Genomic DNA, 25,451 nt, shown 5'->3' on the forward strand with positions numbered 1-25,451 from the left:
AGTGGTGATGCAACATGGAGGCTTAAGTGGGTAGGAGAAGAATAAATGAAACAAGATGGGATTGGGAGGGAGACAAACCATAAGTGACTCTTAATCTCACAAAACAAACTGAGGGTTGCTGGGGGGAGGGGGTTTGGGAGAAGGGGGTGGGATTATGGACATTGGGGAGGGTATGTGCTTTGGTGAGTGCTGTGAAGTGTGTAAACCTGGTGATTCACAGACCTGTACCCCTGGGGATAAAAATATATGTTTATAAAAAATAAAAAGTTAAAAAAAAAAAAACAATACATTAACAGAAAAATAAAAAGAAAAATAATTCATAAATTATGCATTTCAATATACAATTGCTCAGCTATCACCACACCAAAGATCTAACAAAGCAGCTAGATTATTGACCTGCAGATTAAGTTTTGGTTTAAAAAAAAGATACTAAATCATTCTGTAGAAGAGATAAACCAAAACGAACGGAGATACAAGTGGACGCTAGAACAACAACAAAAAAGCATTAGGGTAAGTAATAACACATCAAATTATTTTTGTATACAATAAGGAAAAATAATCAAAATAAATTAGAGAGGAAATATAATATTCTCAAAAAGGAGCTGGGCCTTATTTGTAAAGTATAAAATCAAGATAATTCCCCATGTGACTACAGAAAATATCTGAACTATTTTAAAATTCTACCACATGTTAAAGCAGATATTCAGTTTCTAGTACTTAAAAAAAACTTTAGTGATCATGTGACAATACCCATAAAGAATATTGGATGGATTTTTTTCTTTTTTTAAGATATTATTTATTGGACGCCTGGGTGGCTCAGTGGGTTAAAACCTCTGCCTTTGGCTCAGGTCATGATCCCAGGATCCTGGGATCGAGCCCCACATCAGGCTCTCTGCTCAGCAGGGAGCCTGCTTCCCTTCCTCTCTCTCTCTGCCTACTTGTGATCTTTGTCTAAGGGACACTGGTACCCCCTAAATATTGAATCCTTGTATTGGCTCCAAATGCTTCACATTTTCAAACTTCGCTAGCCATGTAGGCACCTCCTTGAGTGAGAACTACTGAAGAGGTAACATCAAGTGAGTCACACGAGCCCAGGCTGCACATCAACTGTCTTTTGAAAACTGTCCTGGATATGCATCTAAGGTTGATTTGAACTTTAATTAAGTCACACTTGAAGACTCTCTAGGGCTTTTAAAAATTAAAGAGCTTTCAAGATATAATACCGCACGTTCTGCTTTTAAAACTGGACAATGATAAAAGCTTAAAGCCTAAGCAACCACAATGCTAATCTCAACACCACACTGAAAGCTCTTAGAAGGGAGAGAGAGGATACTACCATCACTCATTTCTTTCTTTTGTTTAGCCACCAAGTGCAATTAAGGGTTATTATGTTTTATTTAGTCATGTTCTCAACTTTTTTGTTCCAAATTTTGGCTTTTACATTTTGCTAGTACAACATGCTACTCAATAAATTATTGTCTCAATAAATTATTTTCGTTGCATTAATTCACAATAATAATTAACTCTGGATTTCTCGAAGTACATTTGTAGGGACAAAAGTAACGTTTATGAGCAGGAATGTCCAAAACACCCATATGTTAAAAATAAAAATCCTAAAACTTCATGGATTTTGCCGTGGTTACCAATTTGAAAGCACATATTTGTTTTGTTTTGCTTAGGAAACAGCATGATCTAGTAAGTATTAAGTTAGATTGACTAACAAGTTTTTCAGATGCATCGTGGATTCTTCCGTGCATCTTAACAGTGTGCTAATTAGCGCCACTTAAATGTGCATGCATTCATTCACATCACCTCTTAATCCTACGATCCAACATTTACTTAATCATACATTTAATTTAACTAACAGTTATAACAGTCTGAGCATTCTTTGTTGGGAAGAGATGACTTCAATGATCAAAACAGAGAATCTTTACTAAAAATATCCCCTGTATGATTGATTTTTTGATAGTTAAGAATTAGGACTGGAGTTCTTAGTGGCATCAGCCATGATGTGTTACACACCTGTAGAGTGCTCAGTCGGTTTCTACGGTTAAGATTGGGAGTTTGTGGGGCGCCTGGGTGGCTCAGTGGGTTAAAGCCTCTCCTTTCGACTCAGGTCATGGTTTCAGGGTCCTGGGATTGAGCCCTGCTTTGGACTCTCTGCTCAGCAGGGAGCCTGTTTCCCCCTCTCTCTCTGTTTGCCTCTCTGCCTACTTATGAACTCTGTCTCTCTCTTTGTGTGTCAAATAAATACATAAAATCTTTAAAAAAAGAAAAGTTTGGGAGTTTATGAATTTTCCAAAACTTGTTCTAATTATGAGAAGACAGTTAACTTAAGGAACCAATAAGTAACTCAAATTGTCCATTTTTCTGTTGTCCTATAATATTTACCTTAGAATTCAAAGACATTAAAGAGGCCGAAATAATACATCATTTGCTTTCTGAAATTCCAAAAACATGCAGTTTTCAAACTGCTTATAAAAATCTGATCTCTTATTTTATAAAATGCTATTGCAGTAGGAGATGTAAACAATTCTTTTATTCTTTCTCCTTTCTCTTTTTTCTTTTCTTTCTTCTTCTTTTTTTTTTTTTTTTTTTTTTTTTGTAAATAGACTAAGTCCCCAGTGAGACATTTTTTAACCTAGTTATTGATTTATAGTCTCAAGACTATTTTATTAGGAAGCTTTCTTCCCTATTTGGGCAATTTATTTTTGGCACAAGAATCTAGGCCAAATACAAACTTCCTTGAATAACTTCCGGAATGAAAACTGTTGAAAATTCTCTGTAAATATAATCTGAATTTAGAGCATTAAGATGATATTAAAAGTCTGTCTATAAAACAAAGTATGTTATTATATGTTACAATATAATACATGTCTTTAAGGCAAATTTACAGCTCTGCAGCCTCTGTTCTGCTACATGGACAAAAGCATGTGCTATCTCAAGCATGAATTTGGTGAGTATAAATTCATCTAGCTCTGTCTTCAATAAATATAATATAATAAAATAATATAATCATATAATCCTTTATCATTCATCACAAAGAATATTTTTAATTACCTATAAAATACAGTTCTTCCCTTCAAGAAACTAAAGATGTAGGGAGGAATACTGTAGATGAATATAAACCTATTGCTAGTTGCATACAGTGTGAAGAAACTTGGTACAGAAAATCTAAAATGGTAAACAAGAAAATTTTTAAAAAGTATTTTCTAAGTTCACTAAATGGTTTCCTGAATTCCTATGGATGCTAAATAAGTATTAAGAACACATCACTCATGAGGCCTCACCCACAAGAGCAACAAAGTCCTCTGTCTGAAAAGAGGTCAACTGTGGAACTCAGCCACAGTGCTCTTTACCTGCATGGTCTCCTGCCAACATCCAGCACCTAGTTTTTGCATTTGTAATTTTGTATTCCCTTTCTTAAAGTAAGCCTCTCAAACCACATAAGCCAAAGACCCCACAAAACCTGGATCTGTCCCAGCAGGGCAATAAACAATAAGTGATTTCCACAAGTGAGTACAATACTTGGCTGAGATCTTTCAAAATTCTATAACCAGAAAGATATACCAGATTCCTAGATGACAAAACGCACTACTATTAAAATGTCAAGTCTCTCAAAATAAAATTGAGCATTTAATGCGAGTGCAATAAATATTCCAGCAGTAGTTAGAAAGCATAACAGAACTTAATCCTGGAAACATCTGGAAAAAAATAAGAATCACCAAGAAATTTCTGAAAAAATGATTCACTGAATGTGAGATGCAGGGCTGAGGAGAAAGAAACTTGTTTTTCCAGATACAGAACATATTATAAAACTTTAACAGTTAAGACATGCTCTACTAGTGTAGGAATAGACACAGTGAACAAAACTGACTTTAGGACATGTAAAAAGATTAAGAAATAATGAAAGAAGCATACAAACTCAACAAGACAGGGAGGAAGTGTTAGGAAAATGGTAATGTTGCAACTGGTTAGATCTTTGGGAGTGAAAATCCATTTAGATCTTAATCTTACACAATTCACTCAAACTAAAGTAATGAAAAAGTTTTAAAGATTAAATTATATAAAAATTATAAGAAAATAAACATTAATATTTATCAAACTTGACAGAGAAATGATTTGTGAAGACTTAGAAATGATGAAATCAATTATAAAATAAAATATTGACAGAACTGACAGTGTAAAAATTAAAAATGTTTGCACACAGAAAACCATTACTCAAGTTAAAGGCAAGCAGCATGTGTGGATAAAATACTTTCTGCAAGTAGGGAAGATTAATATCAACCTTCTATAAAGAGCTCATACAAATGTATAACAAAAGACCAAGACCCCAATAGAGAAATATGCAGAAATCATGTTCAAGCACTCTGCAGTACCGCAAAAATATGGATTTACCATACGACCCAGCAACAGAATTCCCAGATATATACTTAAGAGAGGTAAGAATATATGTCCTCACAAAAACTTGTACATTAGTGTTCAAAGAAGCATTTTTCTCATGGTAGTTAAAAAGTGGAAACAATTGAGGTGCCTGGGTATCTCAGTGGGTTAAGCATCTGCCTTCGGCTTATGTTGTGATCCAAGGGTCCTGGGATCGAGCCCCGCATTGGGTTCCCTGCTCTGAGGGGCACCTGCTTCTCCCTCTCCCTCAGCCTGCCACTCGCCCTGCTTGTGCTCTCTCTCTCTGTGTCAAATAAAGAAATAAAATCTTAAAAAATAAAAGTGGAAACAACTTAAATAACTATAAAGCATGAATGGATAAACGAGATGTGTTATATCTAGGGTAGCTCAGTCAGTTAAGCATCTGACTCTTGATTTTGGGTCAAGCCATGATCTCACAATCAGGAGATTGAGCCCCATGTCGGACTCCACACTGGGCGTGAAGCCTGCTTAAAATTCTCTGTCTCTGTCTTCCTCTGCCCCTTCCCCCCTCAAAATTGTGTTCTATCCATACAGCAGAATAAAACAGGGCCATAAAAAAGAATGAGGTCTGCTACACGGTACATTGTTGAAGCTTGAAATTTATGCTAAAAGAAAGAAGCCGGTCCCAAGAAATGATGCATTATATGTGATTCCATGAATGCCATATTCTATGAAATAGTCATGATTTCATAAAATGTCCAGAATGGCAGAAATATAAAGACAGAAAACAAAAAAAAAGTAGCAGTTGCCAAGCTAAGAGGGGGTTGGGAAGTGAGAAATGACTGCATGAGGTTCCTTGTTGGGGTGATGAAAATATTCTAAAATTAATTGTAGTGATGGTTGTGCAACTCTGTGAATATACTAAAAATCATTGAACTCTGTAACTGTGTGAATTGTGTGGTGTGCGAATATATCAATATGTATTCATTATGAAATATGTATTCATTATGAAATATGAAGTGTATTTATCTCTTTACTATATATTATATCAACATATAATATTATAAATAGCTTTATTCTAACCATGCTGCTATATTTTTTTAAGATTTTATTTATTTATTTGACAGACTGAGATCACAAGGAGGCAGAGAGACAGGTAGAGAGAGAGGAGGAAGCAGGCTCCCTACTGAGCAGAGAGCCTGATGTGGACTCGATCCCAGGACTCTGGGATCATGACCTAAGCCGAAGGCAGAGGCTTTAACCCACTGAGCCACCCAGGCACCCCCCCATGCTGTTATTTTTTAAATGAATGCAGTCAGATCACAGAAGAGAAAGTTAACAAACGTAAGGAAATAATGAAAATCCTTCATAATCAAAAAAATGTGAATTAAAGCAATGAGATACTACTTTAACAAAAAAGAAATAGGGAGAGAGTTTTTAAATAATAATGCTCACTGCTGCTAGAAGTACAGCAAAACAGATATTTTCATTCATTGTTAGGAAGGGTGCAAATTGGCACAGTCCCTTTTTGAAGGCAATTTAGCAATACAGGATAAGAGCTCTAGAGTAGTAATACTCTACCTCAGTGCCATTGCCTATAATAATATCCACCTGGGAAATTCATCCTAAATATGAGAGCCAACTCAATATATATAAAGACACATTTTAGTATTTTGTATGTCAATGAAGAAATGAAACATCTTAAATGTTCAGTGATAGTGAAATCATTAAAAGTGCTGTGATCTACACACTGATGGAACACTAACCAGCACTTAAAAATACACCACATACTCATATGGGAAAATTATGAGTACACGAATGATATCGAGAAAAAAAGCAAAAGCCCCACAGTATGATTAGAACTAAGCTTAACTGCTTTCTTCTTTCTATTTTCAAAGTTGTCTTTATAAACCACATTGTAAGTTTTTAAAAATATCTAAGAGAAGAGATAAAACAGTGACTACAACTATAATGCAAGGCAGTATATGATGTGCCTTATAACGAGAATCAGAAATTCAAAGAGTTGCAGCGTATGTCAAAGTTTTATCTGCAAGCAACTCTTAGTTTCAAGGATTTTTTCCTGCCAACAAAAGTCATTCAATAAACTCTTATTTACTAACCATTCAGTCCTGGCAGAACAGGGGCACCTTGGTGACTCAGTCAGTTAAGCGTCTGCCTTTGACTCAAGTCATGATCCCTGAGTCCCAGGATGGAGCCCTGCATCAGGCTCCCTGCTCAGCAGGGAATCTGGTCCTCCCTGTCCAGAGCTCTACCCCCTCCCCACTGCTTGTGCTCTCTCTCTCTCTATCTCAGTCTCATGCTCTCTCAAGTAAATAAATAAAATCTTAAAAAAATAATAATAAATTAGGGAGGCCTGGGTTGCTCAGTTTTTAAGCATCTGCCTTTGGCTCAGGTCATGATCCCAGGGTCCTGGGATGGATTCTTGCATCGGGCTCCCTGCTCAGTGGGGAGCATGCTTCTCCTGCTCCCCCTACTTCTGCACTCACTCTCTCTTTGTCAAATAAATAAATAAAATCTTTTTTTAAAAAAAAACACTATAAATTGGTGATAATGTACATCTCCATCCATTTTATGAGATATGATATATTCTTACTTCAGTCCTAACTTTGTACTACAACTATGTTTGCAGTAAACATTTAATCCCCCAAACAACTTCCAATCTAGATTTGTTAAATATGGTTTTTAAAGAAAAGATACATATACAACCTATTTTAAATTATTACAAATAGATTCAAATATGGCAACCTTTTTAAGGAAAGCCACTCACAATGAAATGGAATACTCTTTATTCTTAAAAAAAAAAAAAAAAATCCAGGTAGTAACATTCTACATATAAGAGCTAATTTATTTGTTACTTGATTTCAGAAACTTAGATTTCTTTGGAACAGAGGATATAATATTCACATTGTTTTCATCATTGGTAACCTGGCCCACAAAACTTCAAAAAAAGTAGATTAGAGATAATAAAAAGCAGGCCGAGGAAGGACAGGATTTTAATGAAAAGCTGCAATTTATCAATTATAATAATATAATTAAACAGAGTACAAACCTTCAGAAATTTTAATGAGTTTTAAAACACTGAAAGTTCAATCAGGAATCATCACATTCTACAAAGTATGCTTGTCCTCCATGCACTCTATCTTCTTTCTGACAAAAATCAATGTAATCAAAATGCTGTATGATTCTCCTCAACACTATTTATTATATTGAGGCCAAAAACCAAGTGAACATATAAGAGCTTCAAATCTAAGAATCAAAACTTGTGTGATGCTTCATTTTACCTGGACTCAGCCAATCAGAGTCCAATGTTACCCTAGAAACGCTCATGCTTATTACAAAAATAACTCTGTTGCTTGGTTTTTAAATACTTACTTAGAAATAATTTCTTAAAGATTTTATTTATTTGTTTGAGAGAGACATAGAGAGTGAGAGCATAGTGGGGGGAGGTCAGGGAGGAGAAGCAGACTCCTCGCTGAGCAGGGAGCCCAGTGGGGTTCAATCCCAGATGACCATGACCTCAGCCAAAGGCAGACACTTAATTGACTGAGCCACCCATACACCCCTAGGTTAGAAATAATTTTTTTAATTTATTGGTAAACAACCAACATTTCAGATCAAAAAAAAAAAAGAAAGAAAGAAAGAAAGAAAGGAAAATAACACAGACATTTATTACCCTGATTGCTTTTCCACTATTACATTGAGACTCAAAAGAGACTAAGAGAACCATTTCACCCTGTTATTATATTCATTTCTTGTTCATCAAAACCTTTGATAACATCAAGAGAAGAAAAAGAATATACTCTGACTTTGTCTATATGTACTGCATATCATATATTTCATTACATACAAATATACAATGTCAGATTCAATTACATTCAATTATTTTATATCTTCTCTGCCATATGTGGAAAAAATAGAAGCAAAATTTTAATCAGAAACAAAAAACATTTAAATAAACTATAAAAGTAGACATTATATTGGCCATATTCTCAGACTATAGTCATGCAACCATAAATTAATAAAGTTAAAAAAATGTTTAAGTCAAAAAGCAAATAATAATTAGATTATCTATAAAATAATGAAAAGGAGAACTCTTCTCTGGTAAATTTAGATCTAAATGATTTCAGTATTTAAAAAAGATATATAGGTACCAAGCATGTAATTTTTCACAGGACTAGAACAAATAAACTAAAACTTGTATGAACCACAAAAGACCCTGAATACCAAGGCAATCTTGAAAAAGAAGAATAAATCTGGGGGTATCATAATTCCAGATTTCAAGATATACTACAAAGCTGTAGTAATCAAAACGGTATGGTACTGGCACAAAGTACATAGATCATCGGAACAGAATAGAGAGCCCAAAGATAAACCACAACTATACGCTCAGTAACTCTATGACAAAGTAGGCAATAATATGCAATGGGGAAAATATAGTCTCTTCAACAAATGGTGTTGGGAAAACTGGACAACTACATGTAGAAGAATGAAATTGGGACCATTTCCTTACACCATACACAAAAATAAACTCAAAATGGATTAAGAACCTAAATGGGAGACCGGAGACTGTAAAAATCCTATAAGAGAGCATAGGCAGTAATTTCTCTGACATCAGTTGTATCAACACTTTTCTAGATGTCTCCTAAGGGAAAGGAAACAAAAGCAAAAATAAACTATTAGAGCTATATCGAAACAAAAAAGGCTTTTGCACAGCAAAGGAAACCATAACAAAAAAAAAAAAAAAATTACCTACTGAATGGGAGAAGACATTTGCAAATAATATATCCAATAAGGGGTGAATATCCAAAATACTAAAAGAAGTTATACGACTTGATAAATAATCTGATTCAAAATAGGGCAGAGTTGGGGCACCTGGGTGGCTCAGTGGGTTAAAGCCTCTGCCTTTGGCTCAGGTCATGATCTCAGGGTCCTGGGATCGAGCCCCACATTGGGCTCTCTGCTCAACAGGGAGCCTGCTTCCTCCTCTCTCTGCCTGCTTATGATTTCTCTCTCCGTCAAATAAATAAATAAAATCTTTAAAAAAAAAAAATAGGGCAGAGTCATTTGCGACAACGTGGATGGAACTAGAGGGTATTATGCTTAGCAAAATAAGTCAACCAGAGAAAGACAATTATTATATGATCTCCCTGATTTGAGGAAGTTGAGAGGCAACATGTGGAGTCTGGGGGTAGGAAAAGAATAAATGAAACAAGATGGGATCGGGAGGAAGACAAACCATAAGAGACTCTTAATGTCACAAAACAACTGAGGGGGGTTGGCAGGAGGGGGGTAGGGACAGGGTGGTGGGGTTATGGACAGTGGGGAAGGTATGTGCTATGGTGAGTGCTGTGAAGTGTGTAAACCTGGCGATTCACATACCCATACCCCTGGGGCTAATAATACATTACATGTTAATAAAAAGTTAAAAAAAAAAAAAAAGAGGGCAGAGTAGTCATCTTTCCAAAGAAGATATACAGATAGCCAACAGACATATGAAAAGATGCTCAGCATCACTTATCATCACGGAAATGCAAATCAAAGCCACAATGAGATATCACCCAACATCTGTCAGAATAGCAAGAAACAAGTGTTGGTGAAGATGTGCAGAAAAGGGAACCCTCTTTCACTATTGGTGGGAATGCAAACTGGTGCAGCCACTGTGGAAAACAGTATAGAGGTTTCTCAAAAGATTAAAAATAGAACTACCCTATGATCCAGTAATTGAACTACTGGGAATTTACCCAAAGAATATAAAAACACTAATTCAAAAAAAAAAAAAAAAAAGATCTATGTACTCCTTTGTTTATTGCAGCATTTTTTTACATTAGCCAAATTATGTAAGCCGCCTAAGTGTCTACTGATAAATGAACGGATAAAGGAGATGTGGTGCATCTATTATGGAATATTACTCAGCCACAAAAAAGAATGAAATCTTGTCATTTGCAACAACATGGATGGACTAGAGGGTATTATGCTAAGCGAAATAAGTCAGTCAGAGAAAGACAAATATCATATGATTTCACTCATAGGTGGGATTTAAGAAACAGAACAGACAAAGAAAAAGAGAGACAAAGAACCAGACTCATACAAAGAATAAACTGGTAGTTACCAGAGGGGAGACGGGTGGAGGGATGGGGGTGAAGTAGGTGAAGGGATTAATGGGGGTGAAGTAGGTGAAGGGATTAAGAGTACACTTATCATGAGGAGCACTGGGACATGTATGGAAGTGTTGAACCACTATCTCATATATCCAAATTAATATAACACTGTTCATTAATTATACTGGAATTTTTAAAGAAGAAACAACCATGAAACTAAAAAAGAAAGAAAGAAGAATAGAAACAAAAACAGCAATGACTTCAGGAAAACAGGAAGAATTAATAAATAACAAATATAAAAGGGAAAATAAATAAAAAGCAAAAGTCCCTAGACTTGTGCAGTGGATGTTGTGCCCCACTCCACCAGACCTCCTTTGGGATCAAGACCATTGCTGGGAGTACTGGCTACTGCTGGATCACAGTTGAATTCATCCTCTGGGATTACCCTCAGCTGAAGGAAGCTGCCTCATATTAAGTTTATGCCCCTCCATCAGAGGCAGCCCATACCCAATGGCTGGTCAAGGCAAGGAGACAAAGGCCCAACCCCCCATGCCTTGATCTGGTACAATCTCTGAAAGGCTACTCAGCCTCAGAGTCCCCCATGGAATCAGCAGAAGCTGCTTTTGTCACTGCACTACAGTTCAACTTCTCTCTTTGCCCAAAACTATCTCTCTTGTTCCCTCAAGGGAGCTATTCCTGAGAGCGTTCCTCTGTAAATTTCTACATGCAAATCTCAGAGTGCTGGTTCCCCAGGTCACCCGAGCTGCAGCAGCTAGAGCTGGAAGTGGGCCTCAGAAGCAGGCTTCAAAATGAAATTTCGGGGGCACCTGGGTGGCTCAGTGGGTTAAAGCCTCTGCCTTCGACTCAGGTCATGATCCCAGGGACCTGGGATGGAGCCCCACATCAGGCTCTCTACTCAGCAGGGAGCCTGCTTCCCACCCCATCTCTACCTGCCTCTGCCTACTTGTGATCTCTCTCTCTCTGTCAAATAAATAAATAAAATCTTTAAAATAAAATGAAATTTCGGAGCTGGATCACCCACTGGCCAGGTGGCAATGAAGACCCTCAATGGTGGCAGACAGAGATGTTACCTCTGGCGTGAGGTAGTGGTGCAATTATTAAACTGGTCACCATGTGAATGGGGGGTAAGACGCTGGTGAGAGGGAATGCACTGGCAAGTGCAGTATCTCAGGAATTTGAGAGACAGAGAAAGTAGTAATTACAAGGATTATGAACCTGGCTGCTGCTGAGGACTATGGATGAACTAGAAATGGACAATGAAAGGTGGAGGTTAACTAATCACCAATTAAGTGTGAGCATGAAAGTCAGACAGCCTCTTTGGTACCATATAAAGAAACTCTCATCTCCTATGAGCATAGACCAGAAAAGGGTGAGGGTCAAGCCCAGGGCTCATTATAAGAATAGCAGAGCTTAAGAAGAGGTTGAATTTTCAAGCTAGGCCAATGTACCAACCAAACTTAGGACCTGTTGGGACAGAGCTGGTCCTAAGGCATGAGATGGGGACATCTTGACTTCCTAAATTTTCCTCGGCCTCTGGGTATGAAGAAGTGGCCCAGTCCCTTACATAAAAGGCCATCGTTCCTTCTGTGCTTGAAGACAATCAGAGTCCTCTACCTTGCAAGACCACGGGCATTTCCCTTAGATATCCCACCTCCCTTCCTAGACATCAGACAAATAAGTAGGGTTAAGGCATAGCATGATCCATCCTGCTGAGGGAGAGAAGAGATTATGCCCCCAAAAGGACCATAGGACCAAGCTACCATGTACCAGCAGAAGCCAAGGGTATATAATTGGGGCATTTCTTGAGGGTGTTGCATCAAAGTGGGTAGAAAGGAAAGCTGGATGAAGGAAGACTGATCAGTATTGACAATCCTATGACCTACAACCTGCCAAGCACCCTGGGAGAGGATGCTAAATACCACTGGCTCTCTCAAGCTGGTAGGAAACCCAGCTGCAGTCGTTGAGGAGGGAATTCCAGAGATGTGAGAGCAACCAGGAGAAAAAAGGTTTCAGTGTTCAGAAAAGTGGTCTAGAGTGGTTATGCAATTTCCAGCCAGAAAACTTACCCACCAACAACTCTGTGGCAGAGCCTGGAGGATACTCTGTTTAATAAACAGGGAAGGCACTGGGATGAGGGGGCACCAGTGTCATGATGAAAGTCAGCATTGTTGTCTTCTGTAATGACTTCTTGGGCTGACACTGGGAATGCACTTACAGAACTGGTTTCCCTGATAGCAATCAGGTGATAGAGTCCTGAGGTAATGGAGGGCAGATGGTAGGCAATTACTGTAATGACTGGCAAGGTTAGACTGAAGGCATAGGGGTCTGACCCACTGAGATAAGGAGATGCTTAATAGCATACAGCAACCTTAGGGACAAGATGGATGAGCAGCCAGTAAGCATACTGGTCAAACCATGCAATCAAAAGGAGTCAAGGATGGCTCTTCAGGAGGCTGAGGGTAGCCACCCAATAAAAAAAACTGCTGTACTCTGTCTGGTTTCTGGATTTGAGCCATTACTCGGCCTGAAAACCCACTGACATGACTGAAGGACGGACTGGGCCCCAGGAGGAAGAATCCTGTCACTCATGTTCAGTATATATGATAAAGATTCTCCCAACCCTTCTGCCCCACAGGGACATATAGTCATTTATTATGGCACACTGGGGAAAGAGTAATTCCCAGATAGTTCAAGGACACAGAGTCGGAATTAACATTGATATCCAACAACCCAAACTGTTGTCATGTTCCCATGCCATCCCCACTGCCCTCCACTCCCATTAGAGTGGGCGCCTTCACAGAGCATCGTGGTTTTGTGAACCACACAGCAGTGCTGAATGCATAAATGTATAATTGGAATGGATATACTTGGTAGTTGGCACAAAGCCCCGCATTGGTTCCTTGGCCTCTGGGGCATGAACTACCCTCTGGGGAAGACCACACAGAAGCTCTGATAGTGCCCCCTCCTACCCTCAGCCTAGCTGGTAAACAAACAAACAAACAAAAATCATGTCACAAGGAGAAAGGCCAAGATTACTTTCCCCACTTGAACATCCAAAGGATGCTGTGGAGGTCCTTACCATATCACCATTTGACTCACTGGCCTGACCTTTTCCAAAACCACATGATTCCTGGAGGGTGACCTATTAAGTAGTGGCCCCAATGGTACCATGGCCTCAAGTGTATGACATGTGGTCATCTCACCAGGAAGAAAGTTCAGAAGCAGTTTGTGTTCATGTGGGACAGACACAAAAATGTGTCTTCAGTCTAGCTCCAGGGGTAGGTTAATTCTCTCACCCCTGATCATAATATGATCTGAGGGGATCCACACTGTCCAGATATGCAGAACATCATGGTGGTCTGCTCTAGCGATGACATTATGTCGGGGAGCCCAGATAAGAAAGAAGGAAAAGCACCCTGGAGGCATTGGTAATACACATGTGATCCAGAGAGTAGGAAATGAATCCCACAGAGAGTCAGGGCCAGCACAACAGCAAAGTTATAAGGAATCCCATGGTCTAAAGCACCCCTTCCAAAAGTAATTGTCAACGTGTTGGATCTCACAATTCCTGCCACTAAGAAAACAGCAAAATGCTTGCTAGAGCTCTCAGGGGCCACACTCAAGAACATGTCTCACCCATTTATTGGGTGACATGAAAGGCTGCTAGTTCTGAGTAGGGTCTAGAGCAGGAAAGGGCACTGCAGGAAATCTGGGCTGCAATGCAAGCTGTCTTGCCATTTGGACCACTCAACTCAGCATACCCTGTGGTATCAGATACGTCTTTGTTTGATAGGAAAAGATGCCTTGTGGAGTTAATGGAAGTTCCAAAAATGAGAATCATGATACAGACCCCACAGTTCTGGACCAAGGCCATGCTATCTATAGCAAATGGTTTTATATCATTTAAAAACCACTTTGGGGGTGCCTGGGTAGCTCAATCAGTTAAGCATCCAACTCTTGGTTTTGGATCAGGTCATGATCTCAGGGTTGGGCATTGAGCCCTGGGTCGGGCTCCATGTTCTGCACAGGCTCTTCTTGTCCCTCTCCCTCCTCCTCAGCCCCTCCCCCTTCTCAAATACATAAATAAAATTAAAAAATGAAACAAAACAAAACACAAAACAAAACCACCTTTGAACAATCTCTTGGACCCTGGTAACAGAATGCCTGACCATACATAGGTCATCCAGTGATCATGAGACTGGAACTGACCATCCTGAGCTGGATTCTATCAGACCCACAATATTACAAGGTTGCACAAGTCCAGCAACAATCCACTGAAAGGAAGTGATACATCTGGGGTCAGGGTGAAAGGAGATAAGCAAACCACATGGGCAGGTGACCTAAACCTCCATTTCACCCACCAGTGTTGCATCTCCCACAGTCAACATCTGTGGCCATATTGGGGGTCAAGGGTTCAGGGTGGGAGGTAGTCTCTTCTGACCAAATGACAAAGGAGGAAAAAGTCTGTCTGTAGTCACAATGGGTCAGTTCAGTATGTGGATGCAAGTCAAAAATGTACAGCAACTATTCTGTGCCCCACTCAGGAGTAACCCTGAAAGGCAGCAACGAGGACCAAGCCTTTCAATGGGCACAGTTTCATTCAGGGGGTACCTCTATATGGAAAGCGACATAGCTCAGGGTAAGAACATATACAGACTCATGGTAATGGCGAGTGGCTTGGCTGCTTAGCCTGAGGCTACAAAGGTAATAGATCAGAAGACTGATGTGGTAGCAGGTCCTCAAAGAAGACCCCAAATAATTCTGCAAATAATTCTGCAATTCTCAGTGTACATGTCTCTATGATCATCAACAGGAAGGGCCTGCACCCCCTTTCTGTGGATCTGGGCACAACCCATAACTGTTCTGACCAGCAGAATGCAGAGAACATTTTCAGACTTCTGTGCCCAGACATTAAGAATGCCTAGCCTCTTTCACTCCCTTCCTCTCTGAGCTACCCTACTGGAGAGATAGGACCATGTGGAGAAAGGGGCCACATGGAGGAGCCTAAAGTGCCAGAAATCTGGTCCCAGCCCCAATCCGGCTGTAAACACATGACCGACCCCAAGTAGCACCAGGAAAGGCACTGACTAGCTGAGCCCCAGTTAACTCATGGAATCAAGAGATATATAACAAAACAGTTGTTTTAAGCCACTGAATTTTATCATGGCTTATTACGCAACCACAGATCCCTGAAACAGAACTTGGTGTCTGCAAATAAGGTGTCTACCTTAACAAAAAGCAAAAACATATGGTGTTAACTTTGGGACCAAGTGGTCAAAAGAAGACAGAGCTCCTTAAAGAGACCATTAGTAAAGGCTTGAAAGACAGTGACTAGATGGCTACTGGAGACTGAAGGAAAGGGACTTGAGTAGTGATGATTAACAGTTTGTGATAAACACACACACACACACACACACAAACACAGTGGTGAAACTGTCACCTGCAGTAAGGCTGGAAATAGAAAAGGTACCTGAGGAACTCACAGGTCTGGCTGAGGATATTTATAGGCGGAGAACTGCTGAAAGCTCCCACTGTTTTTGCTTTGCTTTGCTTTGTTTTGTTTTTAGCTGCCTGTGAAAAAAAATACCTGATGAGGAAGATAAGCAAAAAAAAGGAAGTGTAGTTTTCAAGCCTGAGAGGGAACCAGGATTTAATGGATTTGAAAGCAGGGCTGTCTCTCAGATGAAGCAGGTGTCTCAAGGTAAAATGAAATCAGGAGAGACAAGATCAAGTCCAGGACACTGGGAGTGAAACGTGCCTGAGTGTAATATTCAGATCAAGGGTGGAACTAGAAGACACTTTGGTGAAACCCCAGGAAGATTTCAGGTGATGTGTCATGAGCCTTTCAGCTGAACAAAAAGCCTTCTAAGAAATCCTGAGGGTGTGCCTCGCAGCCAGACAACAGGGCTTCTAAGAATCATAAGTAACTTGTTCCAGAGCTATTTCACAGTCCTGTTCCAGAAAGAAGGCAGGTGTGGCTTTCACTAAATGGAGTTATGAGTTGATCCACACAAAATGCATAGTGTTTTTAAAGGAACTGAACCCATTTGTATGGAAAAGGATAGAGACAGTTGATCATGAAAAGTGGTCTCTGGGCCTTCAAGCTTTCATACGTAGTAAGCAGACTCAGAAAACTGTCCAGCTTTCCATTTATTATGTAAAGGGAAGGATGACTCAGGGTGGAGGCAAGAGGTTTGGGAACTGTTCTCACAGATCAGGACTGGTCTCCAGCGGAGGACTATATGTACCCAGCTGGACTGCAAAGTTACTCTATGAATCGGTGCATGACTCTTGTTTCCCCTTTTGGGCTATTCTGCTTTTCCTGTTCCTGCCTCATCATTGTTGGATGAGTGTTGGACAAGTAATTTATCCCTCTTTTTTTTTTTTTTTTAAGATTTTATTTATTTGAGAGAGAGAGAATGAGCAGGGGGAGCAGCAGGCAGAGGAAGAAGCAGACTCCCCACTGAGCGAGAAGCCCAATGCAGGACTCGATCCCAAGACCCTGGGATCATGACCTGAGCCAGAGGCAGACGTTTAACGACGGAGCCACCCAGAAACCCTGCACAACACACACTGGAGCGTGGGATCATCCTCCCCTTTCCTTCGGAGCCCACCTTCTCAAAAAACTAAATGTCCTTAAGCATGGTTCTGTGTTCTCAATTGTTACCACTGGCTTACTTAGCTATCCTTGCATCAATACTCCAATGTCTTATATAATTTATAATAGATCTTAAATAAGGAGGGGAACAAAACCCCTCAAAATAATTTTTAAAAATTTTTAACTGCAGTAAAAATATACAGAATGTGAAATTTGCCATCTTTATCATTTTAAGTATACAGTCATATTATGGACATTCACATTGCTGTGCAACCAGCTTCCAGAACTCTTTTCATCTTGCAAAACACTCTACACCTATTAAACCACGACTCCACATTCTCCCCTTCCCCCAGCCTCTGGCAACCACCATCCACATTACTTTCTGTTTTGGAATTTGACTACTCTAGGTACGTCATATAAGTGGCATCGTATGGTATTTGTATTTTTGTGGCTGATTTTGTGGCAGAAAGTCTTCAAGGTTTACCCATGTTGTTGTGATGTCAGAATTTCCTTCTTTTTCAAGGCAAAATAATATACCATTGTCTGTATATAACACATTTTGCTTAGCCATTCATCTGGCAATGGACACTTGGACTGCTTCCACATTTTAGCTACTGTGACTAATTCTCCTACAAACATCGGTGTACAAATGCCTCTTTGACATCCTGTCTTCAATCCTTTTGGTTATGTACCAGAAGCAAAATTGCTGGACCTTATGGTAATTCTATTTTTAATTTTTTGAGGAACCACTATACTGTTTTCCATAGTGGTTGCACTATCTTCCATTCCCACCAACCAAGCACATGGGTTCCAATTTCTCCATGACCTCGCCAACCCTTGTTATTTTCTGCTCGTTGTTATTATTCTCTTGTTTTTAATGGTAGTTATCCTAATGCAGGTGAGGTGCTATCTCACTGTAGATTTGATTTGATTTGCATTTCCCTGAGTGATTAGTGATGTTCAGCTTCTTTTCATGTATTTACTGGCCATTTGTATATCTTCTTTAGAGAAATGTCTTGAGTGCTTTGTCCGCTTTTTAATTGTTTTTTTTTTTTAATTGTTGAGTTACAGAAGTTCTTTCCATATTCTAGATGGTGTAACCTTTTATCAGATATACAATTTGTAAATATTTTGTCCCATCCCATGGGCTGCCTTTTCACTCAGTTGATGGTGTTGTTCATTTGCACAGAAGCTTTTAATTCCGAGGTAGTTCAATTTATCTATTTTTAATTTGTTGCCTGTGCTTTTGGTATCGTGTCAATGAAATCATGGCCAAATCCAATGTCATGAAGATTTCCCCTATGTTTTCTTCCAGGAGTTTTATAATTTTCCATCTTATTTAGGTATTTGATTTTATATATAATTTTTGTGTATGATGTAAAGTAAGGACCCAACTTTAATCCTTTGAATGTGGAAATCCAGTTTTCCCCATACCATCTGTTCAAAAGACTATGCCTTCTACCTTGAATGGTCTGTGCACTGTTGTTGAAAATCATTTGATCATATATACAAAGGTTTATATGTCAGCTTCCTATTCTCCCTCAGGGTTAATTTTAAGAAAGAAAAATAGAATTCAAACTTGCATATATATAGTATGAATTCAGGTATTATCTTTTTTTTTAATTTTTTTTTTTAGAGAGGGGGGAGGGAGAGAGAATCTTTTTTTTTTTTTTAAGATTTTATTTATCCTTTTGAAAGAAAGAGAGAGAGAGAGAGAGAGCATGAGTAGGGGGAGAGTGAGAACCAAACTCCCAAGCCAAGCAGGGAGACCAACTTGGCACTCAACGTGGGGCTTGATCCCAGGACCCTGGGATCAAGACCTGAATGAAAGCACTTGCTTAACCCACTGTGCCACCCAGATGCCCTGAGGGAAAAAGAATCTTAAGCAGGCTCCTGAGAATCTTGTTTTGGTATATTTCATTCACTATCCAGAAATATTTATAGATCACCTATGTAAGTAATTATTCAGTCTCATTATCAAAACTGAGATCATGTTTTTGGATAGTTTTGTATCTAGTTTCTTATATGTATTGTCCAAAGGCATATTTCTTTTGTATATATGGTATGAATTGTTTTGTATATATAGTATGAATTAGAATTTTTTTTAGAAAAAATAGAATAGAATATAGAATTTGTTTGTATATATAGTGTGAATTTTATTTTATTTATTTAAAAAATATAGAATAGAATATAGAATTTGATTGTATATGTAGTATGAATTTTTTTTTAGATTTTATTTATTTATTTGAGAGAGAGTATAAGCAGGGAGAGTGGCAGCCAGAGGGACAGGGAGAAGGCAGAGTTCTCTCTGAGCGGGGAGCTGGTTGCTGCTAGATCCTAGGACCTTAGGATCATGACCTGAGCCAAAGGCAGATGCCCAACAGACTGAGCAACCCAGGCGCCCCCAAAGGCATATTTCCTGAAAAATATTATGTAAATGGCTACATCGTATCTTAATGTCTAAATAACATACCATAATTTATTCATCCTATATATTTCATTAGTGTTGCATATTTTATCTTATTTATGACTTCTATTAAAAATAATGTATAAATATCACTGTAGTTAAAATTTACAGTTATTTGTTATTATAACCTTAGACATACACTCCTTTGATAACAATGAAGAATTTCCTTTAAAGAAAGAAAGTAAAACTTTGCTCTGGGTTCTTTTATGTTAACCTTTCCTAGGATGCTTTTCCTTAGTGGTATCAAAAATTAGACTTTCCACAACTTCAAACTTTTTTTCATACAGATTAGATTTTCTTTTATAGTTAGTTACACTTTCAAAATAACAGGATGGGGGTGCCTGAGTGATTCAGTCATTAAGTGTCTGCCTTTGGCTCAGGTCATGATCCCAGGGTCCTGAGATGGAGCCCTGCATCATCAGGAACCCCACTCAGTGGGCAGCCTGCTTCTCCCTCTCCCACTCCCCCTGCTTGTGTTCCCTCTCTCGCTTCTCTCTGTCAATTAAATAAATAAAATCTTTTAAAAAACAAAATAAAACAAAACAAAAAAAAAAAACAAGAAATAACAGGATGACTATTTGTTTTCCTCCAACAGAGGATTCTGAATTAAAATTCTTAAGATTTTAGAATATATTATTTGGAAAACTACTGAGTCATCTTCTCTTACTACACCTTTTAACCTCAAATCTCATCTTGATTTTAAAGTTTAAAATTTATTTTCAGAAATAAAATTTTAATTAATTTAAATGCTATAGTAATTTCCATGAGGTTGTTTTATTTCATGTTTTTAAAGGTTTTATTTTTAAGTAATTTTACTTTTAAGTAAGCCCCAACCTGGGGCTCAAATTTACGATCCTACAATCAAGAGTCACATGCTCCACCAAACGAGCCAGCCAGGTGTCCCATGTTTCATGTTTTTAAACAGGTGGGAGTCAGAGCAGTTTGTTAACAGACAAAATTCAAGACTTCAACTAAATAGTAAATTTCCTAGATTTTCTGCTTTAATAGTACAAATTTATTCTTACCAAGTTTATTGTAGAGGATTAGATAAAAAATGAGTAGTCATGGAAAACTGATTTCCAATTTTTATTACTTCTCCTGACCTTCAGGTGTAAATACTCATCTGATAGGGTTTGGTAGTAAATTTGTTTTTGACTCCTGATCTATGACCACTTAAAATTCACACTATAACTTCATAATCCCTATGGTTACAATTTAAAAGTTATATTTTGATGGCTGGGGGAAGTACAAGAGGGGGAGTTTTTCTGGGATGTTGATAATTATTTATTGGTCAAGATGTCAGTTACAAAGAGTTTCCTTTAAAATGGGGTTGTCTGGCTGGCTCGGTCAGTAGAGCATGCAGATCTTGATCTCAGGGTTGTGAGTTCAAGCCCTATGCTGGATGTGGAGCCTCCTTTAAGATAAAATATTTTAAGAGTTTTCTTAAAGATATGAGTCTAAACAGTTGAATTTTTAATGACTTTTCTTAAAATTTAAGCTATGAAAACAACTTAAAACTAAGGTATTTACCACTATTTACAAATATATTCCCACAGCCTTCTTATGAGTTCAATACTTATTTTTAATATGTAAAAACAGAATGACTGATACTACTACCAAAGGGGCTCAACTTGAAGCACCACAAATGAAATGCTGAGCTGTGATAAAATTAACATTCTTAATTATTTAAAAGGTTTCGACTTCTTAAACTATTTTCTCGTTAACTGTATCACAGTTTATTCAACCACCAATGCATTCCCACTCCGCCCGTTGTAGCTATAAACTGAACATCTTGGGCCTCATGGCCACTAAATTCAGAGAAATGAAATTAAAATTCACATTAGCATTACTGGTTACGATGTATTATGTATGCAGAAACAAGGCATTTGTGTTTCTTTAGCAGTTTAAAAGTTTTTCCCCCAAACCTTGTATCGTATGACATCAGACACAGGTGTTAAAACGAAAATAGAGACCCGGTAGCCATGTGGCTTCCTCCTAACCTCCTAACCGCTATTATCCTAAGAAATGTTGCAACGTAAAAAATATTTTAAATTATTTTAAATATTTACAATATTAATATTAAATGTTAAAAATATTTTAAATTACGAATATTACCTCCTCTAATAGTTTATAAACCACAGTACTTGTTTCACCTTTTATTGCATTACTTTAGTGAGCTTTCTTACAATTTTATAAACGAAGTTTAAATATACAACAGTTTACTAACAAGATTAGAAACATATTTACATACTCAAATGCCTGACATAGCCTTTTAAATCGTCTTCAGTCTTCCATAAAGGATCTAAGTGATCTCGACACATTTCTGGGCTTGGTTGGTATACAGAACCAAGCAAGAAACTGAGAACAAGGTACTGCTCCCCAGAAATGCTATTTATTGCCATGTCTTTAACCAATACACATTAAAATTTTACAAAAGCAATTTGCCCATAAATTTTTAAGCAATTTTTCTAAAATGCTTCCCACCTGTTTTATCTGTAAGCAACAGTGAGTACAGGGAAATGTGCTAAGCACTTGCCCACATAATTAAATCAGCTACTTACATTAGAGGGCAGTTTTGCACTCCTTGCCCCACCTCCATTCTCATTTAATCCTCCCTTTTTATTTTCTGGCCTCTAAATCCTATTAATCCCCGAACTAGGGAGAGAAAGAACATACTTAAAAATTTAGGATCAAATTTAAAACTGCCACCTAGGCACCTGTCCGGTGCTAAACTTGGTACTATCTCACAAAGGTACCCTAAAATCAAGGTCCTGATGGTTATCCCAAGTGCCAAACATCAGCCTGGGATCTAAGAACCCTTAGACTCTAGATTAGCCCCCATTGCCTGAATCTATTCTTCTTTCTATCCCTCCTTCATATTTTGCCTGGGCTATTCCCGCCTGTCTTTATTTCTAATCTTGTCTCCTCCACATAAATGCTATCAAATTGTTTCCCAAAGATACGTTTCACATTAAGATTTCATGGTCCTACACAGTTTTCATTTCAATAAAATTAAGCAGCACAATGAATGTGTAATTTAACAATGCCCTTTAGTAGTCTATGAATGTTCGGTGAGGGTTTTTTTTTTTTTTTTTTATGAGATTTGGAGCAAAACATGAATGAAACTTCATAAAAACTAATTTAAAATATCACCTTTGGATTTAAATTAACTAATTAATCAAGTCGCTCTAGGTTAGAGGAGGTGCTACAGCAGCGAGGGGCTTGGGCTCTGGAGCCTGACTGCCTGCGTCCAAGCTGTACGGTGCTGGCAACTCGCTGCAAATTCAGGCCAGTTACTCCAGGGCCCCCGGCTTCCGGCGGCTCCTCTGCACCGAGGCAACAACAGGACCTACCTGGAAGGGTTGTGAGGTTCGCACACATTCTCCGCGAAAGCACTCGGCGTAGGGACTAATCGCAGAGCCAGGACTATCGAGAAATGCTAACCTCTATTAGCCTGCACACCTGGAGGAAAATATAAAGAAGAGCAGAACTACTCATTTGCAGGAATAAAACATCACTTTCCTCCAGAACCGTCTTTCAAATTTCTGCAATCTAGACCCAAAGACAATAATATGAAGAAGCTATGATTACTTCTCAAAGGCAGCCTCTATTTAGGGAATGAAGGATGAGGTAACTATTTTGAGAGAGTTTTGCATTTTGTAGAATAAATGGTATATGCTTAGAGAATCAAAATTTACGTTAGCAGTTTCACTTTTAACCTGTCATAATTTTTTTTTTACGTTTCACACAACCACGCAGTTGTTTAAACACACACACACACACACACACACACACACACACGGATCTGCTTCCTTTCTGAATAGGTGGGAAAGGCTGCAGGTCCGTTCCATTCTCTAGAGAATTCTAGCACGTCAGTATAAGAAGCAAAATAGAACAGAGAAATGCTCTTACGATAGGGTCCACACAAAGGTTTTATAACGAAACGTTTCTGCATCCACCAATACCACAGCGTCCGCGTTTAAGTCCCTCCACGGGAGTGTATGTTTACGCCGACGGGGAAGAGACAAACGCTGCACGATTCAACATGAGTGTGAAAAAACGTGAAGAGTTTTAAATCAGTGGACAGCTTGAACTCGGCGCTCTTGAAATACAGACATGCAGGCAGGGGTCCCGACGCGGAACGCGAGCCGCGGTGGCCGCCGTCCTGCCGCGAGGCCTTCGGGGCTGCGGCGGGAGCCGGCGGCGGGTTCGAGCCCCGAGCGCGGCGGCGCGCGCGCGCGCGGCTGAGCCTCCCCCCCCCTCCCGCCCCACGGCCCCTGCGGGCTCTCGGCACCCCGCGCCCGCACCCGGCCATGTGGTGGCCGCGGGAGCCCGGGGAGGCGCGGAAGGGACCTGTGCGGCCTGGGCTTCAGGAACGAGTGAGGAGGACGAGGAACCCTTGGGGCACTCAGCAGCCTGAGTTTGGGAACTGAGAAACTGGAAGTGAAAGGATGCGGGGGCTTTAAAGCGCTGGACCCTCTCGTCCACCCCCGAGTCAGGAGGTGGTCGGGAAAGGCCCACCTGCCGGTCGGGAGCCGGGGACGCCTGGGGGAGGGGCCTCGAGCGCTCCCGGAAGCTGAAGAGCCACCCGCAGGGTGGGCGGCGAAGCGAGAGCCGCGGTTTCTTTCCGCTCATCCCCTGGAGAGCGACCTCCGCGTAGTCCGGAGGTCTGAACTCCAGAATTGTGCAAAAGTTCCGGCGACAAACGGGTAAAAGAGGGACCCGTCCCTGGGTGGGCTCGAACCACCAACCTTTCGGTTAACAGCCGAACGCGCTAACCGATTGCGCCACAGAGACTCCGATGCCGTTTGCCTCTCCAGCTATGGTCTTTACAGAGGATTACAAAGGTAATGCGTTATGTTCTTTTTTCACTGTTTCCTGATTCATATTATTAAAATCAGATTTTTCATTCAAAATATCTAACCCTCTTGATTTTATTTTCCACCCTAAAAGCATATTGGGGAAATTACAAGACACAGCAAGATCGCGTAGAAGCTCAGTTCGCGGAGTGTGTTAACAATACGGTCGTCCTTTCCAGCTCCCGTTTGCAACGTTCTGTTTCAGGAAGAGGACACTTTCTGATGATCTATACCTCCTCTTTCATAGGGAAATAAACATTTTAATCTTGTGAGTTGAGAAACTTCCCTTTGGTTTCAAGCTCTTTGTCCAGGGTTTGGCTCGCTGATCTTTATGATTTACTAAGCGCAGCATCCACAAGGTCATCTGAATTGTGTTTATGTGCCTTCCTCATTTTGATCTTCAGGCATTATTAAATACATACATGCTTTACGCAGTGCTTATTTGTTTGCCATGTGCTAGCCTACAGTACAATTGTCTGTCGCTAACGTTTTGTTATTGGAAAAGAGCACTAGGAAAAAGCTACAGCAGCACTCATTATTCCCGTGCGTTTAGTTCATTGCTTGATCGTCCTTCATTCTCCCGAGATGGAGCCTCTTCGCGCACACATTTGAGCCATGCCCCTTGAAGCCCACGTTTCGCGGGATATTTATAACCCAATTTGAGGAAAGAGAAGTTAAAGAAGAAAAAAAGGATGATTTATGACTAACTCCTGAATATCCCTAGCACAGAAACCCTGTTCGCAAACTTGCGACATCTCTATATATACTCTGAAAATTTTCCCTTGTGTGAATATTTCCAGATGACTTTCAAAGTACTCTTCAAAGCTCTAAACACTCTTTTTTCCCCTCTTTTCTCCTCAACTAACTGCTAGTTTCCACTTGGCAACTCTATATTTAAATTTTTAACAGTTACCGCATTGCTCTGTCCAGAATCCCTCGAGAAAGAATTCGGTTGTGATTTATAGAAGTTGCATGCGACACGCCTCAGTCCAAACAACATTCTGAGTTCCTGTGGTTTGATA

At 39.4% G+C, this 25,451-nt stretch overlaps 2 long non-coding RNA genes across 4 annotated transcripts in view; one reads left to right on the forward strand and one right to left on the reverse strand.

Annotated features, from left to right (window-relative positions):
- Window positions 1-23,786, reverse strand: part of LOC309870065 — a 171,170-nt gene extending 147,384 nt beyond the window's left edge. For 2 of the 3 annotated variants that reach the window (XR_014314460.1, XR_014314462.1), the window contains exons 1-2: window positions 23,483-23,786; window positions 22,924-23,032 (exon numbers count right to left, since the gene is read on the reverse strand). This is a non-coding gene — a long non-coding RNA (uncharacterized lncRNA). Of the gene's footprint in view, window positions 1-15,975; window positions 16,077-22,923; window positions 23,033-23,482 lie in introns of all 3 variants that reach the window. The other variant, XR_014314461.1, reaches the window with a different exon arrangement.
- On the forward strand, window positions 23,781-24,698 carry LOC309870068. Its single transcript, XR_014314466.1, has 2 exons — window positions 23,781-24,417; window positions 24,524-24,698. It is a non-coding gene; the product is annotated as an uncharacterized lncRNA (long non-coding RNA).
- The last annotated feature ends 753 nt before the right edge of the window (window positions 24,699-25,451 follow it).

This window comes from Mustela nivalis, assembly GCF_964662115.1.
Source record: "Mustela nivalis genome assembly, chromosome: 7".
In the NCBI taxonomy this organism is placed as follows: domain Eukaryota; kingdom Metazoa; phylum Chordata; class Mammalia; order Carnivora; family Mustelidae; genus Mustela; species Mustela nivalis.